Source organism: Aphis gossypii, chromosome 2 (assembly GCF_020184175.1).
Source record: "Aphis gossypii isolate Hap1 chromosome 2, ASM2018417v2, whole genome shotgun sequence".
NCBI classification, from domain to species: Eukaryota; Metazoa; Arthropoda; class Insecta; order Hemiptera; family Aphididae; genus Aphis; species Aphis gossypii.
In genome coordinates this window covers 81,974,223-81,995,129 of record NC_065531.1, presented here as the reverse complement: position 1 = coordinate 81,995,129, position 20,907 = coordinate 81,974,223, and the positions used below count along the sequence as shown (strand labels likewise).

Genomic DNA, 20,907 nt, shown 5'->3' with positions numbered 1-20,907 from the left:
TTAAAATGTATTATTATACCGTTTGACTGAATAATTATATTCCGATGAAAACCAATTCATTCTTTTAAAACAATTTCACCTTAAACGCGAATAGTTATATAGCTGGATTGTTAAGGTAAAAATAAATTAAACCAAATTTACGTGACTGCGGTCAGAGTAAAGGAAATGGTTTTATGAAAATCGTACAAAAAGGTAGGCTTATAAATATGCGCTTTTGAAAATATGAAATATTACATATTATAATCCAGTTTTAAAATACATATTTACATGTAAGTATAGCATGCATAAGCAAAATAATATTATTATTTTTTTTTTTTAGTATTCCTAGAACCTTAAATCATAATAAGTATATTATAAATAAAAGTGATTATAATTTATAAATAAATAACAATTAACTATTTAAAACTTATAAAACGCGTATGTTATTAAATAAGTACATAGAAGAATTAAAAAAAAGTTGAACAAACATTTTTTCTATAGCAATCAAATACCTACCCTTACTATTAAATACATGTCGAGTTATCTTGAATACGATTGAACATTTTTTACTAGAACGTATCAATTCGTTCTACGTAACCGCAGTATTTGCGAGATGCAACTGGTGTGAAAAATGTAAATCGTAAAAACGTATTGATTTGAATTGGTTTTGACAAAATTAATTGTGCATTTATGGTTTGTATAAATATTCCATGCCATTATAACGTATATTTAAACTACAATAATGCATGTATGACCTTATGATTTATCATTATCAAATTATTTTGATATTTATACACCAGTGAATGTGAAATAAGTATTATATTATATTATAAGATATTTAGTAAAAGCATTTCATAAAATACAAATCTAAACCAATTACGTAGATGCAATTATTAGTCTTATGCTTTTATCGATTTATTATTGCATATTCCATACTTGAAATAAATAACGGTTTAATTTGTATACTGGTTTAAGGAAAGCGATTCTTTTATTTTCGTTAATAATTAAAAAATGAGCATTTTTTTCATGGACGTTTATGATTAAATTTTTTTCTTAGAAACAAGAATTATTTTCTTAGACCCTTTAATTCTATTAAGAATATTAGAAAAAAAAATAAGCCTCTTTTATCAAAAATATAATTCTACAGAATAAAGAAAAATTAAATTCAATGAGTTGTTGTTATTATCAAGGTACAATTTTGTTAAAAGAAATATCCTGTATGATCAATACAGTAGATTATTTTTTCATTTTTTATTCTTTGTTGCGTGACATAACAAATTATACATATACAGATTTCGTGTCCCGTATGATAGGAAATGGAAATCTCGTTATGAATCTATTATTGAATTTGTTATCAAAAAGATTTTTAGTTATATACATATTATATTAAATATCCACCGAACTTGAGAAATAAATATATGATTGACCTAGAATCTATACATTATGGAGCACGATCTAAGTAAATATGTCGAATAAAACCATGATATTCCATTCACATTTATTTAAATATTTATCCACTTATCTTTGAATGTTAAACTTTAATACCGAATCGTATATTTATATTATACCGTTGCCGAAAATTCCAATAACGCATTATCCATAAAATCTGTATGAATATATAAATAATACCTAGTTTGATGTATACCGAACCATAAAACGTCTTTTTCGACAATGTAAGATTGAACGTAATCAAAATCTCACATTATTTTAAAATATGACTCATAATCGATATTTTTATTTTTTTCCTCGCAAAGGGTGTAAATGGATTCCATTTTTTTATGCGTTTAATAGCTAGTGTGTTTAAACGACTAACAACAGCTATCGCCCATCGTGAAACAATTTATTTTCACCAATGAACTATATTTTTTTCTCACAAACAATGTGATATTATAACGATTTTCTGTAATTGCATCGAATGGTTTATATGGACGTTATCGTCTGATTAGACATTATGGTTGATCATTTATGTCTTTAAAACGTACGACAACCACTATAAAATATGTCTATTGTATCGATTAAAATTACAAAAAACATATCAATTATTAACTAAGAATTATTACAAATTCGGTTCCCTTAAACGTTGCATATAAATGTAAAATACAATTTCTATTTTTAGTTTTAAATTAAATTGTATTTGTACTTACATGGAATATATAAGGACCATTGGGAATACGAAGAGTATTGGTTTTTGCCGCTACCTACCATCAAAAACCGAACGAAGGTACTAAACGAACGTTTCTTCTTTTTCAAACTCTTCAGTCATAACGAGGAGTTTAACTGTCAAATGATGACTGAAGTACTTTCGATGTGTAACATTTAATGTTACTTAAAAAGACATATGACGTTTTTATGAACATTTAATATCACAATATATATACTGTGCGTCTGCGTGACACATTTCTGTAGTATATATACGTTCATCTTCAAATATCATAATTTGGCGTCGTGCGCACACTACACTAATAAACCTCTTCCTAAGAAATGAATAAAGAAAGGACTTTAATACTTGTATCAATAATTGTACGTATATCTCAATATAAATGTCAACACTGCAATATTTCACAATAATGCGATACTTGTATACAGTATACATTTTATTTATAACTACTATACGTATAAGTATTTTTTATACGAGGGTGAAACGATAAAATATACCTTACAGGTTTTAAATCGACGATAAATTTAAAATCAATAATTTTTGTTAACAATATTTCAGTATTTGGTATTTTTCTAACCAGTTTAATAGTTATGTAGCAAAATCGCCATTCAATATTTGAGACTAATATTTGTTTAACTTCGAAATCAATAACTACACAGCCTACAATTCAAACATATTACATTTAGATACATTGGAATATACTTCCTTCCTTCCTTCCTCCTCATTTTTTTAAAACACAGTATTATCGTAAAAGTCAGATATTTTTTTTAACATTTTAGGCCGATTAATCATTTTAATAAGGAGCTACATTAAATCGCATATAAATATCATGGGAAGTTCATGTCATGAAGATCAATTTTTTTTATTATTCTTATTATTATTATTTTTTTTTTTTTTGAAAGAAATATAAAATAAGTATAATTTATAAAAATATATTATAAAGTTATACTTATAATTATAAGTGGAAGTAAACAAACCACCTATATTAGTGACGTCGTTCTCAGAATGTGGTTTTTTAAATTTTAATATGTGTCATGATCTGTACAACATAAAGGTATAAGTTCAACTTAGTTTTTATAATATTCATATATTAACATAACACTATAAACCGGAAGCTCTATTTACAGTAGGTAGGTACTCTGGAATATATTTAAATTTTGTGTTCATTCATTTTAGTAGTTTTTAAATTTATAAAACATCGAATCAAGTTATACCTAGTATTAAATAAGAAACATAACGTGTATCCTGTATTCCTGTTATGTAATTAATCTTGATTAACTAATTGGAAAATAATGAAAAAAGTTTTGGCGCATATTGTAATAAATACACAGATTAGTACACGTGTAATATTGACAATGGGGTCAAATTAAAAAAATATAAACTAAATTAAATAAATTAAACTCTAAACATTTTCTTTTCTATAATTTTTAATTATTAAAACACATTTTGTCCTTATGTATTTTTTATTTATTTCATTACATTTGTAATAATAATAATTAGTTTAGGATATTCTAAAGGTCCTTAAGCGTTGCTAGTGGATGGATATTGTACTCTCATTCAAAAACTAATAATAATTGACATTGTATACAATATTAAAAATCAAATAATTAGAAAATCAAAGAACATACTTTAATTTTCCAAGTAATACAAAGCATAAAAAAATCGATAATTTATGTTATAAATATTTTAATTAATAATAAGAATACAAACCATTGTCTATTGTTCAAAAAATATAAACTCATTATTTATTATCAGAAAAATAATTTTTGTCACAAAAAACATTCATGAATAAAATGTAATATACTCGGTATTATTATAGTACCTATTATATTATATTCTTATTTATGTATTACGATTATTTATAAAAATAAAAAAAGATATGTTCATCGCTGACTAACGAACTACTGCTTTTCTCTCTTTTTTTTTCATTGTTCTGTTCTATAGGTATAAACAATTTAGTGAAAATGATTTATTTGCTGATAACACCGAATTGTATCGCATAAAATAGTCACGTTTAATTATCATGCGAAAAAGTAGCATTGTCGAATTCTTTGTTGTGCATACTATACGTACGCCTTGCAATATTATCCGGTACTATATTGAAAATAAAAAAATAAATACGATTTCCTAGGCAATGACGAAATATTCATATTGAAACTGATGAGTAGTTTATGAGTTATAACTCATAAACTACTCATCAGCTATAACTTATAAATATTCAAAACTTAGGTTGGTGGAGTGGAGTGGTATGTGGATCCCCCTCAAAATTATGGTCTACTACTCTGCTCACCAAAACTTTAAATTCTTATAACTCATAAACTACCCATCTGAATTTAAATTTTTATGTACACTCCGAAAAATATTCTGCTTCAGAATATAAAAAAATAATTAATGTATGTTTCTTTCATTAAATAAAAACTTAAAATGTTAAAAAATAAAAAAATATATTATTGCATAACAAAAATGTTGTTTTAATTTGGCTGGAAATTATGTTTCAAAATATTTTCGAAAACTTTAATAGATTTTAAATAATGAATTTTGTGTGGTAAAAGAATCACTCAATATAATGTATTACTTAGACCAATAGGTTAGATCAAGTCAAACGGTATGATTTATGTTTGTTTTCTAATTTCAACACAAAGAGACGTATTTTAACATTTGAATATAGGTAACGTATAATAATGTATTATCTATCTACCAATAACAATTTAATCATCATACAAAAAAATTATGAAAAATAAATAGCCTAATGTATAATATTATGAAACATTTTTCCCTCTAAAATTCAAAGTAAACCACATCACTCTTTATAATGCATAATTTATACAGTCACGGGCAAAAAGGTACTGCGTCAACGCAATGAAAAATAAAACCCAAAGAGTGATAATAACCTCGTATAAACTACTAAACTCACACCTACGTGTAAAATTGAACAATTATTATTTAGATAATGACGACGGGCGTGTCGATCATTTTCGTTATCACAATATAATAATTATATTTATAATATACAATCGATATGTACCGACAATTTCCCAGTCAATTGATAATATTACGTTCATTTAGAACACCGCCCACAGGCCACAATTTATCGAATCGACTGTGTACATTATTGCGGGCGGTTATCATTATTTCCTAAGATATTTTAGTCTCTCTCGACGTAATGTCGTACAGTAATAATCTTGTTGACAATATCTGTATTCACGAAAAGCGCCTTTGTGACGATAAATGTGCACGTATCATATTTTTATTGTACGTCGAAGGCCCTCTCCGGAGCGGTGTTTATGATAAATTCTACGTTTACGTTTTTCCGGATAGAAATCCATAACGTTGTGGCGATATTTCACCGACCGACCCTCGAGGACCCGCGTATTTCTTTTACTCACGCCTATTGTTTGGGATGTACGCCGAGCCGTCGTCGCACGCGGTTGACGATAAACCATATTGGAGATATTGCACACAGGAACGATCGCGGCGTACGTGTAATCTTTCGCCACTATTACCCGCTGTACAAATCGTTGGCAAGTTTAATGCTGTGGATTTGTTGCCAAACGAGACTTAGAAGATTTCACGAAAAGTTTTATTTCGAAATCATGTTAGAATATCACTTCTTCGCTCTGACGTCTCTCCGCTTTTAAATTTCACTGATACTATCGTCAGCGCTTGTAAAGTCATGTTATCATTTTTCTTTAACGGTATATCATCGCGTAATTAGAAAAAAACTCTTTAATGCGACTATGACGTTCATCAAATCTAATGAAATTAATACAAAGTTTAATAAATTATTGTCTACAATCCATTATCTATCTGTTTTGAATAATTATTATCCTTGCCTCTGAGATATGGTAACAAAATGTAAAAAGATAAAAAATATATTATGCATTTATATTTGTTTGTGTTGAAAGCTTATCTAACAATTTCTGAGTAATGCTAAATGGCTTTGTTAAACTGATTTTGAGACAATGCTTCATAAAACATTGAACATGAAACCAAGGGAGAAAAATAAAAATGCAATTATTTTTAGAAGAAAAGAAAAAAAATATTTTAGCATTTTATATAATATGATCAAAAAAAGTAAAATCATTTTGGGCGAAGGAATTGTACCTGAAAAAATAGTCGAAAATCAAATAACCAGTTTACGCTTTAATGTATGTGACAGGTGTCATCTGGCATAAGACGTAGGTAGTACTAAACCCTCAGAAACTAACCACAATTATTCATAGTGTGAGTACCTATCATGGGGAAAGATTGGTTCGCACGTCATACAAATTTAAACAATTTTTTTTACTTACATATAACGTATTAACATTCAAACGTATTATTAAACCTTAACTTACTATATTCACTTTTGAAAATACTTATTCGTATTATAGTTTTCACTCGTGAACATTATAATATTATCTACTCCGCGAACGATGTTTGTCTAATGTGATATTTTTCAATTATATTGAATTTTAGTGTTCGTCTTTTTGTCTTCTTTCCTTAACTGTTATTTGATTTTAAACTATTTTAAAGCTTAATCGCATCCGATTGCAGAGAAAAATATTTTTCCACTACGTATAGAATATAAATTATAATATTACATACAAGGTGACGTACACCCTCATGAATATTAATTTGTGTAAAGTGTGTTAATAATGTATTTGTTTTGCTTTTCGAACACATCACCGCCTCGACGGATTATTAATTATTATGATCATTTATTCTTAAGACCTTTACATTTATATACATTTTAGACGTACGACCATTTATTTGGTAGTCATATGAATGGGATTTGAACAATATTTCGACTAATTGCATTTGTTGCGGTTCGATTAATTCGTCTTATTTAGCGCACTGATTGTGCAACTCGCACATCGGAAATAAGTTCCTATTGCCGGGTCGTGCAACTTTCGAGTTTAACAGTGGATCTTCAAACACACATTTAACAGTTCCTTAAACAACGCCATTGGCCCGTTTAATTTTAATGAGCCATTAACGTTATATGTATCACATTTTTGCACAGCCCGTATCACGTACAATTTCTCACTATGTTATTATGAATATTACGATTTTACAATTTTTTCCTCGAACCGAAATAATTCGATGAAGATATGTAGGTAGGTAGCTATGTTAGAAACACAAGTTGGTAACAAATGGTAACCGGTGTTCCTTATTTTTTTTTCTCATTCGTACCTGCTCTATGAAATTACTGAATCGTAATTAAACAAAAAGTCGACCGATGACGTAGGTTTTTTATGTACCTATTTCAGTGAATAAAGCAAGTACTATCTACCTTTATTGCCTAGACAAAAAGTTTTTTTTTTATGCATACCCACACGCACGAATAAGCGTGTGTGTGCAGCTACTAATTTGAATGAAATTATAACTTTTTACCGAGAAAAAGAATTTTGTTCAATATTATTACTGTGCGTCAAAAAAAAAAAAAGATTTTTTTTCCAGTAAGCATAATTATATACAATAAATATGTATTAATATTATCTGCATGAGTTACCGTTTAAATAATAATACAAAAAAAATAATAGTATACTTTATACACACTTTCAAAATCATGTTAAAATATTATTAAAATTAAGGCTTATAATTCTTATTATTTTTTTGAATTGATTTTTGAATAATACAGAAATTGTATACCGTATTTATTCGATGACAAATATACAATCACTTAAATAATATTATAACGACAATTTATCACTTAAAAAAATAAAATGTGCGCCAAAAAAAAAAAAAAAACTTTTTGTTCCTATACGATAATTAACTATGAAAACATTCATAAATTCTTTTAGTGCCAAATAAAAATATTTTAATAGTCCTTTATATGACATATTTTTTCATAATATTCCGTAAGAGTAATTCAAAATGCGCACTTACGTCGCATATGCTAAGAACAAAATACTAAAAAAAATTAATATAGTTTCATTGAAGTTAGTTATTTCGTTTAGCTATGACATTACAAAGTGTAAGAGCTTATAAAATATAGTTTTTAATATAGTAAAAAGAATTTGTCATACCTTTATTAATATACATGTTTTATACTACATGAATTTTATTTACTTGTTTCATTTTTTTTTTAATGTTGACTTTATTTGTTTATTTTAATCAATAAAGAATATTATGTTCATTGTTCATTGCTCAACAATTTACTGTGAACTTATATTTTTAATTTACCACGTAGATTTGCTAAATATTATGAAAAAATATAGCAATCTTTAGTTGTATTCTCACACGAATTCTTACAACAAGGTTCTAAGTTTTTTTTTTTTTTTGTTTGTGATTTCAGCTACCCTACCATTGGATTCAGCATTATAATATTACATTTTACATTTAAAACATTTCTAAGAAAGTTATAACTGATATGATATCAAATACGAATAGCTTCATGAAGTGTATCTACCTAGAATGTTGTGCCCACTCAATTACTTAATGCTTGAATAATATCATTGTTTCACATAATTATTATGAACTTTTTGTGTGTCAATGTGCATTTTTTGTCTATATTGTGATACAATGGTTACAGAATAAAATGATTTTCTCTTAGAAATATACATTTCTGTAAAGTATTACATTACATTTTTAATATTGTTTTCATATTGTTTGAGTGAAAAACAAACATTAAAATTATGATTTGATGTGTAATATTCGAATACTTATTGATTGAAAGATAGGTGTTTCACATTCCATTGGTTTTAAATTTAGTTGATAGCTAATGGCAGTTGATTCTATCGATGCTCATATTCACAATTCTTTATTTTTAGTACTTACATACATTAAATTCACGTTCTAAATACATTTTTAATGTGCACTCTCAGTACTTCACTAACATTATGCAAATCTTCTATGCTTTTAGTTATTGCTATAAAACATTTCAATAGTGAGGTTATACTATTGATTTATTTCGTGTTATAAAACGACTGCTATTAAAAACAAAAATACATAAAATAAATATACACATAATGGTACACGGTACGATATTCGGATTTTGTATACCTTTGTACGAGTTGAAAATAAAACATTTCTTTATGTCACAAAGTGCAAAACGTTTATAGGAATAACGCATTTTGATTCGTATACAGAATTGTTTTTCTCGAAAATTGTATAGATTTATGTGGACCTCATCATAACGTCACGTATCAACAAGTTGAAAATAATCTTTCGACTGAACGTCGTTTGATAGTTTCGAAAAGCGTACAAAGTTTATGGGACAATAAATTTGATGCATATTCTGCGTTGATAAATAAGAGCGAGTTTAAGTTTTCAATTACGTGGCGCATTGAATTCAATGAGCAGTATAATATTGAAGCGTTCTTGAAAAAGTACAAACCAAAAAGTTATTTTTCGTCCGAAACGACTGGAACGCACTATCGACACGAAATGAATATTATATTGAAAAACGTAAGAAACATAATATCGTTAACGGAATACTTCGACTCGGATAAAACATAGGTATAATATTGTATTATAATGTACACACACACGTAATCGAGACACCGCGCTCATTACCAACACTATAATACACCGTGTCGGCATTAAAATATTTTCGCATTCGATCGCTCGTACTATATTATTATAATAGTTAGGTACCTATATCGCGGGTGAACAAACACGCTAGCGTTCCGCCCTCTGCTCAGTACACCTTATCGCATAAATTCTCAATCCCCGACTATCTCGCGCAAAGCTCCCGGAGACTTTTAAACAAAAACACGGGCGTTTCATAAATATTTGATTGTTGTTGTGGGCGCACGTACCGTAGATATACCATCATATATTATTATTATTATTATTATGCATCTTTAAATCCCGATTGACGTGTCACACATGACAAAGGAACACCGCGTATACATTATACATATCATATCTTATGCGTGTGTGTATGTATATTGTATACATCCGTGGTATAAATAGTGCGGTATACGGTCGCGAGTTTTTTTTTCCATCTGTGACGACGGAGACTGTATATTGGTTCGGTCGACTTGGCGAATGCGCTTTTTGTAAAACGCGACGTGTCAAAACGATCCTCGAGGCGCGGTGGACCCGTATAAATAATATAATGTAATACGACTTCGGAACGATAAAAATATTTTTTACTCAAAAAAAAAAAAAAAATTTGAAAAAAAAAACCCATGACAAGACGAGATCCAGAACCTCCAATAACACAACTTACAGCAGCAACAACAATAACAACAATAATCCTCGTGCACATGAATTGCTGACGTTTGCGACGACGCGCGCACGCTGGCGCGTTAAATTGTGTGATTTCGTGAAACCATGACTGACGTTTAATAATTTACTATTAGCGACACTCCGTGCGAATGTGTGACGAGCGTTTGTCGTTGAAGTTTCCTTGATACTATACTACCATGTCGATGTTTATCGCGTTTCCTCCTCCGTTTCCGCCGCGCTCGACATTCGCGCAAAGGAGATTCGTCGAAGGGTTGATTTCACGTGCACGTTAAACCTCTTCTCATTTCTATACGATTACAATACGCAGTACCTTACCCTATATACATACTCTACGCGAAAGATGAGTTCGAAGAATTGGGCGAGAGAGAGGTGAGTGTGCGTGACAAATAAATAAAGTATAAATGCGTTCGCGTTTGAAGCCGCCGGTAAAACTTTTAATATCCATATTTTACGCGCTTGTGTGTGTGTGCCCTAAGGATAGATACAATGAAAGGGTGATGCACTTTTATGCCACATCGGGGTGGCTTTTAAAAACATCTATATATTGAACCTGATAACCGACTTGTTCGCGTCCACGAGTGTGTGAGCGCGCGCGCGTGTGTGCGTATGTGTGTAAGGTTTGAGATTGAACACTCGATCGGGCGAACGGGTGGAAATCGTTCGTTTTCAACGCGTTATAACACTGCGCAAACATCGCATATATTACTACAGTGTAAGTTTTTGTGAAGGTTAGATTTAGTGTAATACGAAACGCCAAAAATTGAAACGATTTAATGACAGCGAGATGATTATTGTTTTATCCGGATTAGTTCACGAATTCTTTAGTTACATATTTCTACACATTTTTTACGACACGCCATTATACATAAAAATGATAATAATACGTATGTTTTTTCTTGTGGTACTATAACGCTAGACAATTTATACTCTCACGTTGTATTCGTGTAAATGATAATATAATATTATAAATGTATGATATGATATGATTTTATTATGCCCAACAGGTCAGACGAAATCTATTATGAAAGGGGTGTATATTTTCAATCATATATTTTTTTTTCTAGATTAATGTATATTTCTAGTAGACATCACGTTAAATGTTTTATTAACTTCAATGCACAAACCCCACAGTCGAAATCACGAAGATTTTTAACTCCCCGTCGCCACCCGCCTAGTGCATCTATACATTATATAAAATGGTGTCATAAGCTGTTGTGGTGGAAAATTACTTTCGTTGTGATAATCATATTAAAAGTTTAAAATTTTAATCCCAACTCGTTTTCAACAGCGTTCTTATCTTCAAGCGTTTTATTCCTTTAGGTAACTAATGATAGCAAAAACGAAAGTATCTGACTCCTTCCCATATTATTACATGTATTTATATAGATATACCGCGGAAGCAAATTTGATTGTTTAAGTAAGAATAATTGGAATTTAATTCCTAAACGAACTAGCGAATGTTTTTTATTCCATTTTTTTACATCTTAAACACCTAATTAAACGACCAGGTTATCAAAATATAAGGCGTTTAATTAACTTGTCGTCTAAAGCTCCTTAGCAAAATGCCTAAGATAGTCATAATTTCTTTATTACGGATTTATACAATAAAGCTGTTTAGTTTTTTTTTTTTTTTTACCGTATGATTAATTTGATTTTTCGTTTCAAATAAAATGTGTTTATTCGTTTTTTATTATTATAATATTTAGTGCTCTAAAGATTATAATTAAATGCATTTTAAATACTCATCGCATGTTATATTACATAAGTGTAGACAGCAATATAATATTTTTTAGTTAACATTTAAAATATAATATTTTAAAATGTAGACAATTTTTTTTAATATGTCAAGTGTCCCTTTTCGGGCAGAATAAATTTTCCAAAAGTTCATATAGTCCTTCTAAGGATTGGAAATTCTACACAGATGGTGTAAAATGTCATACATAGAATTTTCTACCACTGTTACAAGCAACTGCAAAATAAACTATCCAGAAAAACTACTGCCCTAATTGCAACGTGTGTTTGAGGAAAACTTATTCTTTAACTTTTTAATAGTATTAGAGATTCGACACTTTTTCAATTATTTATTTTATATAATATACTATAAACAGAATAATTATTTTAAAGGTAAACATATTCATTTATTATTCTTCATAGAATATTTGGAATATAAAATTAAAAACGTATACTGCTGAAAATGTAAAAAACTTAGAACAATTATATTGTTAAAAAAATATATAAAAATAACTTATTTTTCAAATACTTTGTTATGACTTAAAATTATGCAGTCTTTTCCTAACATAATAATACGTTTTGAGAAAATCAATGTTTATCTTTAAAAAGATCACCACTGCTTATAAATATAAATATAATATAATATTAATGACCAATATTATAAATTATAATGAATGTGGTTATAGTATGACTAACTCCGTAGAAAAATGCTCCCGAGACACGAATTGCTTGAAAATATTGGACGTACAAAAACATATCATATTTCTTGTTCGAAATTATTTATTTATTGGTTTTTTTTTTTATATTATTATTACAAGTTTTGATTCGATTTTTATAGCCCTACATCTCTTCAACTACATATATTGTGTTTTTGATTATGTAAAAAATGATAATGCAGCCTGTTTTTCATCAATATTTATAACCCTGTAGTATTTTTTTTTATGTATAAAAAAAATATAAGACTCGGTGAAGAGTATTTGGCGTTTGGCCTATGGACCCCATATAACCTTTATCCTGGCTTGTATGTACGTTTTTGTTTTCGTTTTTCTGATTATGTCACTTGTCGTAAGCGGAATTACACGCATTGTACATGTTGTGTTTTATAAGCTATTCAATCCCGTGTTTTTGACACGCTTCCATTATTATTCCTAGGTAATTGTTTTTATTTAAATATTAAAATACCGCCGTTAAGATTTTAATCAAAACACAGCATAATATTATACCTTTTAAAATTTTTTTTTAGTAAAATGAGTTAGCTAAAATGCTGCATTATCTTTACTGGCAGACAATGGTTACTTTTTATAATATAACGTACTCACAGCTTTTGTATCCTCAATTTCAAGATATTTTTACATTATTTACCCGTATTAAATTACGATATTAAATTGATCACAGTGCCGTATGATTATAAAACTGGCTAAAATATTGGATTTTCAATATTGAAAAACTATTATCACCGTAAAAAATCAAATGTTTAAATAATCATTCAATACAGTAAATCCATTTAAATCTAAATACCTATAAATATAACTTTGTAAATACACGCAAATAGACAGAATAAAGGGAGTTAATCATTCTACAAAATAACTTAGCCCTTCTCTAAATACCGATAAAATGATGTCATAATAGATATATATATATATGTATATAAGACAGATGTTTCGATATTTCCCTGAGTGTATCAAATAACCAAAACTTCCGATAAAAAAAAAAATAATAATAATAAATATATGTAATTTAAAAACTATATTTGATTCTTGTAACCACATTAACATTGTCCGGTATAATTAGCAATGCATTTTTTGAACGATGTACAATTATATATGTATAGAACATTAAAGAACCGATTATAAATTGTCCTTTTTATGTTTATATTTTAAACATTTATTATAATATATACATTACACTCCACGTCTTATGATTGCGTTAAATTTAAAACTACAATTACAACGTGTTGTTAAAATGATAGTTCATTTTCTGCCAAAATATGTTTTTACCTTTCTTTATTTAAAAGCTTATGATAATTTCATAGTACATACATACAATATACAGGATATTAACGTTTGACTATATCACGTATTACTATTATTATTATTATTATTATTATTACTATCATCATCATCATCATTATCATTGTTAAACAACTTTTGACAGTTTGCATATAATATAGACAGAGATTACACGTTTATAGCAAGGCTATATAATTTTAATTGAACAAGAGAAAGAAGTTTCAAATAATTTATCTGTCATAATTTCCTCAGTCCATGATGTAAAGAAGTAAGCACCTTTAAATAACGATTATTAAACCATTTTTATTGGTAACCGTTGTCTGTAAAACTATAACCAGTATCATAATAATTATTGAACAAAAAATAACGATTTGGTTTCACTTCTTAATTATTTATTTTGAAAATATTTAAAAATATACACGTGCACATTTCATAATAGTATACATTTATGTTATTAAATAGTAGGTTATACTGAATAACAAAAGAGTTCAATCGACTATCTTTTTCAAAAAAAAAAAACCCCATACTTTTGAGATAAATACGAAATATTTGGATTTAATTTAATTTCACTGATTTGTTTTAATATATAAAAATATTAATTATATTCATGCTTAGAATATCAAAAGGATTAAAATAAATTTAAACCAGTAGTATATCAATCACAAACTTTGAAATATGATTTTTTAAATCAATTTTTGTTGTTTTTTATAACTTATTTTTTCTTCTTTCGTATTTTATGATTTTTAAAGTTTACTATGCAAACGATTATCTTAATATTTTTAAAAACATACAATTCCGTTTAAAATTATGCTTTTTAAAACTATAATTATCAAACCCTGGGAATAAATATTCGGTGATTAATAATTTAAAACATATTTAATATTTTAATCATGCAGTATGTATATTTTTCAACTCTAAAAGTTTGTGGATTTTCTGTTTTCATCATTAATTAAATGATTAAATTTTTCATTAAAAAATATATATATATAATTAACGCTAAATTTGAATTTATAAAATAATATTTTAGGCCATTAAAAACCATAGAATAAATCTCCATTTAAATTAAAACAGTGACATATCAAATCATTCTTCTTATTTATCTCCTATGGGATTATGTGATGTAATTATTAATACATTATTCAATAAACTGAATACATTACATAATACACATGACAGTTAATAATTGTATTATAAGTACTTAATGCTATTTAGAATTTAGATACACTACACATATAAAGTTCAAACTGTTTATACTTTAAGTTTCATTTTTTAATTATAAAATGATGATGCCATAACATATTTATAAGTATAAAACATTTATTTAAATACTCATCAAATTAATTATTTAAGGAATCGAAATGCAGAAAATTGATTTTTTGTTGGGGTACATGGTACTGTATTTTATATTCTTTGTGATGTAGGCGTGTAATATAAAATAAGGAAAAAAATGTACACGTTTTCCGTAGAAAACATTTTTATAACTGACAACACACGGCAGTAAACCTTGAAGTCTTAAACACTTCAAAATACTCAAGGGGTTTTTATGTGGGTACTACGGTCCAGGAATACTTTATTTCTTGTCTATACGTATTTACAAAAGAAAAAGCATTTATAAACTTAAACAAAATTCTTTGCATACCAGAAATATTTAAAAACGACTAACCTTTAAACTAATATTTTAGATGGATTTAAAATATTATAGTTATTCAAAATTATCAAAAAAAAGTTATTATTTGAAGAATTCAAAATATTTCTGTATAATTTTATACAAATATCATTATTTTTCATTTTGATGTTTTGTAGCATATATCATAACACTACTACAATTTATTTACAAATAATCAAGATCATTAAATAAATAAAGTATAATACGAGTATGCAGTTATAAAATTATAATTTATTACTAGTTGACGTGTACCTATTACATAATAAAAAATTATATGGTTTTATTTTTAGGTTTTGTTTAAATATTTAAGCCAAAAACATTTAAGCTTTTAATTATTAAAAAATATTATATTAAAAAAGTATACATATACTACCTACCCATTACTATTTCAGATTAGAAAGATTACAAATAAAAGTAACTATACAATTTAAATAGCAAAAGTACAAATAAATAATTCATTATTGTCATTTCTACATAATTGAGCAAAAATTATTAAAAGCAATAGATATTATAAAAAAAATTCAAAGTAAGTTTTACCAAAAAAAAAACTTGTTATAATTTTAAATTGACATTTTTATAAGTTTTTCTGTAAACCTAGTTACTTATTAACAGGAAACTTTTATACAGATACTTTTAAATCTCAGACCTTTGATTTTTAAAATACAACAGTATTTTTGAATTCATTTTAATTCAACAATAAAAATTGTTAAGAAATTTCAATAGTGGTAGCTAGTATGCAAAATCTCAAACTAAAAAATATTAGATATAAATTGTATTATATTCTATGATAAAGCAATTGGTGGAAATCTGTTATGAAGTATAAATAAACTATTATTAATGTAAAGTTTATACCTCGAACTATGCATAATAATGAAATAGCGTCCATTCAAAATTTAATCAAAAAGACAAAAACTCAATTTTTAATTTGTAGTTAAATTTAAAATATTGTAAGAACCTATCTTTAAACCTTATTATTTTATTTTTATATTTTCGTTTAATCAATATTTATAGTCAATTTAAATTTTAAATTAATTTTCTAAAACTACGAATTCACTAAAATAATTAATATATTAAATACCTATTTTCAATTTATGAATACACACGTGTGTAAATGCTTATTAATTTTTTCATTTAAATTAGAAAATTTTATTCTTTTTTGTATTGCTTTATTGCACACAACTATTTCACATTAATTATTTACTGAATTACAAAACATTTCAATGAAGTATACAATATTGCAATCAAGATTAACAATTGTTTAGTTATCGCTCTGTTCAACAATGTAAAAAAATATTGATACATGGATGCATAATATTATGCAAACATATTTATCTTAGGTCATACAAACAATACTAATTACTGATAAATGATAAGTTAATTATTACTTCAATTAAAATATTTTTCAGATTCATATTTTCATGTTTTAGTTTAAAGATAAAAATAAACATGAAATTTTCGATTACTCGTTTGCTTTTAAAATCACATTAAAAATTCTGAGTAGTTATTGGCTGCATTTTTCATAAAAAATAATTATAAATGATAAATCTTTAGAATACAGTGATATTCGTAATTAAATTCATATTTTTATAATGTTTCTTCAATCACCTATTAAAGTATAATTATAATTTTTACTTAATATACTTCTGAAAATAACATTTTTTATCAGTTAGGTTTTTTTTTTAACAACATCAATATTTTGTAATTTTTTTTTCTTCAACAAAAACAGAAAGTGCTTTGAATTTGAGCTTTTACAATAATGCACGACTTAAAAAACATATTTATTTAACAACCTGTGTTCTCTGCGCGCGTTTTTTTTTCTAAAGAAAATTTTATCTTCAGTTTAATAAAATGATCCGTTAATCCTTTAATAATTACCAATTAATACAAACTTTCAAGCATACCAAATAACTATCGGTAATGGGTAACTCTTCTTTAATAATTTTAATAGAAAATCACATAATTAATATTTCTTAATAGCGTAATAAAATTGTTATGTCGTGCGTGAGCCATGCAAAATAAAAAAATAAAAATAAATAAAATCATAAAAGAGACAATAAAATGTTTTTAAATTACAATAAAAAACCTTATTAGGAATATTATATTACATTTCCAATAGTCGCGTGTAAAAATTATAATGTCCATATTATATTACATTAAATTTGATAAATAGATGATTTTTTTTTAATGTTTAACTGAAGACACCTATTTGTTGGTAGAATAACAGGTGAAAAACTTTGCATTTCATATCAAAGTTTTTTATTAGTAAATAAAAATATACCTAAATATACTTTTAAAAGGCCTGTAAATAGCACAAAAACATCCAATATATTTTATATTTTTTTCGTGTTATTAGTATAAATATTTCGATAAAAATGTAATTCTCTGCCTACATTTATTTTTAAATTATCACGAAAAAAAAAACGAAATCTGGATCGAAAAATGGATTTTCTTGAGATTTCCTATTATTTATTTATTTTTTTTTTTTTACTATATGATATAGATTTACTAAACCGATAAATAGACACATTTCTAATCAGCCCGGAATCTAAGAGTGCTGGCATATATTTTCCGGGTGAAATATTGACTTTAAATTGTTTTTTGTCGACTCGCTACCAATAACGTAACTAACGGTCAGGCCCCCGTTATATAATAGTTCGAGTCAGTGGGCGCAGGAGTGAGAGATAGACGAGTCAAATCTTAATGGTTTTTTTATACATCGACTATAATCAGTATAATCATAGCTCACGACGGAGTACAAATCGTTATAATTATCACTCGTTTATAGACGAGCGGGACAATAATATCGGCGACTGACCTGTAGAATAGCGTGGTCCGCGTTCTGGCGTCAACCGGTCTCCATCATGACGGCGGGGCGCGCGCGCTCCGTTCACGCGCGGTCCGAGTGGCGCGGAACCGGGACGGCGGCGGCGGACGAGCCGCGAAGACCTCGACGGCGGGCGAGCATGTCAAAGAAAATGTGGAAAGGAAAAAAAAATTGGAAAATTTTTCAAAGTACGTGTATAAAATAGAGTGAGTACGTATGAAAAAAAAAAAACAAAAAAAAAACAAAAAAAAAAAAAAAACGGAAAAACGAGAACGGCGTAGAGAAATCGGGAAAACTGGATGGGGGGGGTGGTAAAAAAATGAAAATAAACTCTGTCGTCGGGACGAACGGACGAAATGGCGGGTATTGCCGAAATCTGTACACCAAAAAAGCACTCGCGCACGCGCACACGCGGCTACTAAATATACCTGCAGACTACAAATGATATTACAAAATTATGCGCTCTCGGCGGAAATAACACCCGGAAACGCGCGCGCGACACGACGGCGACTGCGACCGCACCACGGCTGTTACGAGAGTGGCAGTGACGGCTTCGGCGGCGGCGGCGGCGGCAGCGGACTCGATCGAACAGGTGGTCCGGGAATGATGAGCGCGCGCTAGCAAACCGACGGCTACGGTCGGAACGCTTTGTGCGTGTCCGCCTGTGCGTGCGCGCAGGGGCGACGGGGTGTGTGGATAGTGCACGGCCGTGGCCGGGGCGCGCGCGCGTGTGTGTCGCACCCCCGGCCCCCGCGTGACCGTCGTCTGCACCGCGGCGAGCGAACGCGGGGGGGGGGGGTCGCTCCGTGTGGTGCGGTGGCCACCGCGCCGTATTGTGCGTTTTTTCCTTCTCCTCCCCCCCCCCCGCGTCGTGACAACCCCTTTGACGTTTCTCCATCAATCCGCATCTGCCGTCCTCTCTCACGCGTGCACACACGCTTTCTCTCTCCGCGACCGCCGTCGTCCCTCGCCGTCCGCGTGACCACCGCGAAGCGCAGCGAAACGCGGTCCGGTGCACCGACGACGGGCCGGCCGCTCTGTTTACGGCGGTGCACGGCCGTCCCGTCGGCCGGCAAAACCATTTTGTTTTTTTTTCGGTCCCGCGGAGTACCTACGTTACGCGTTTTTTTAGGCGTACGGTAATCAAACACCTGTACGTACGTGCACGTCGTATACGATAAAGGATAGTCGACCGTTTTTTTTTTGTTTTTTTTTTTTTTATTTTTTATCCGACCAGAGAGATGTGCAGTGACGGTCGGAGAGTCGAAAGACACTTTATTCGCAGCGCGATGTATTGCGCGCAGGTCCCGGATTGAGATCTACGGTGCCCGTAGGCTGTATAAAGTTTTATGCCATGGTGCCCCTATTTTTTATTAACCCTTAGGCTTTTGTAAAAGTAGATTGTAATTTTTCATTTAATAATCCGTCGTTACCCTGCTCGATACTTGAATAAATAATACAATAATTTTGGAATATATTGCCGATATACAAGTAGGTATAAACGCAAAAAATTAAACAAAATTTGTTTTAGAAATATAAAAATATGAAATAACCATATTATTACCTATATATAAAAAAAAACAATATCAATATAAATGGTAATACTTTTATTTTTATTTTTTTTTATGTGCAAACGTGTTAATATAGTATCATTAAAATCTAATTTTTCAACCAGTTCTGCTTCAATGCTAAATACTGCCAATATTTTCCATAGGTATTTTTTTATAATGCAGTCTTACTTCCTTCATGGTTGACCTCAAATAGGGCTTTACTCTTTTAAGAACCGGAAAAGCCCTCTCGCCCGAGCAGTTTGAAACTGCTTTACTAAGAATTAAAATACGTACGCACAATATTATTTCTACATTTGAAAACATACACTCTAGTTCTTTAGTCTTAGTATGCTCATTCGTAGAAAGTACAGATTTTACACTTTTATCCGTTAAAATTAATTTTGAAACACGAGTACACTCATTTACAACTTCCAAGTAAGCTTGAATCACAACACCATCAATAAAATATGTTGCCAACGTTTCACATGAAGTGTTTCTTACCACAAAAGAACTTGTTGTTTTATACGATATCGTTATACATCCATTAATATCTAATATTTTTTCATAAGCTTGTCTCCTCGAATTAAATTTGACATTCGAGATTAGTGTACAAAAATAAACGAAAAGCGAAAAATAACGATTGTAGATTAACTCACCTACTAAGGTTACAATTTGCGGAATTGTGTTTACCGTGGTCTGCGGAGAGACGCACTGAGTCGGTACGCGACCGGTTCTTCGGAAAAGTAATTTAATTTTAACGTGCTTTATGTTTATCTATAATCTAAAGAATACGCGAAAAAACGTGTCGA

At 29.0% G+C, this 20,907-nt stretch overlaps 1 protein-coding gene across 1 annotated transcript in view; it reads right to left on the bottom strand.

Annotated features, from left to right (window-relative positions):
• The window catches only part of LOC114121456 (voltage-dependent calcium channel type A subunit alpha-1), a 200,044-nt gene extending 180,942 nt beyond the window's left edge, over positions 1–19,102 (bottom strand). The window contains 1 exon segment of the mRNA XM_050201806.1: positions 18,540–19,102. The gene's annotated coding sequence lies outside the window, so the exon portion shown is untranslated.
• Between the last annotated feature and the right edge of the window lie 1,805 nt (positions 19,103–20,907).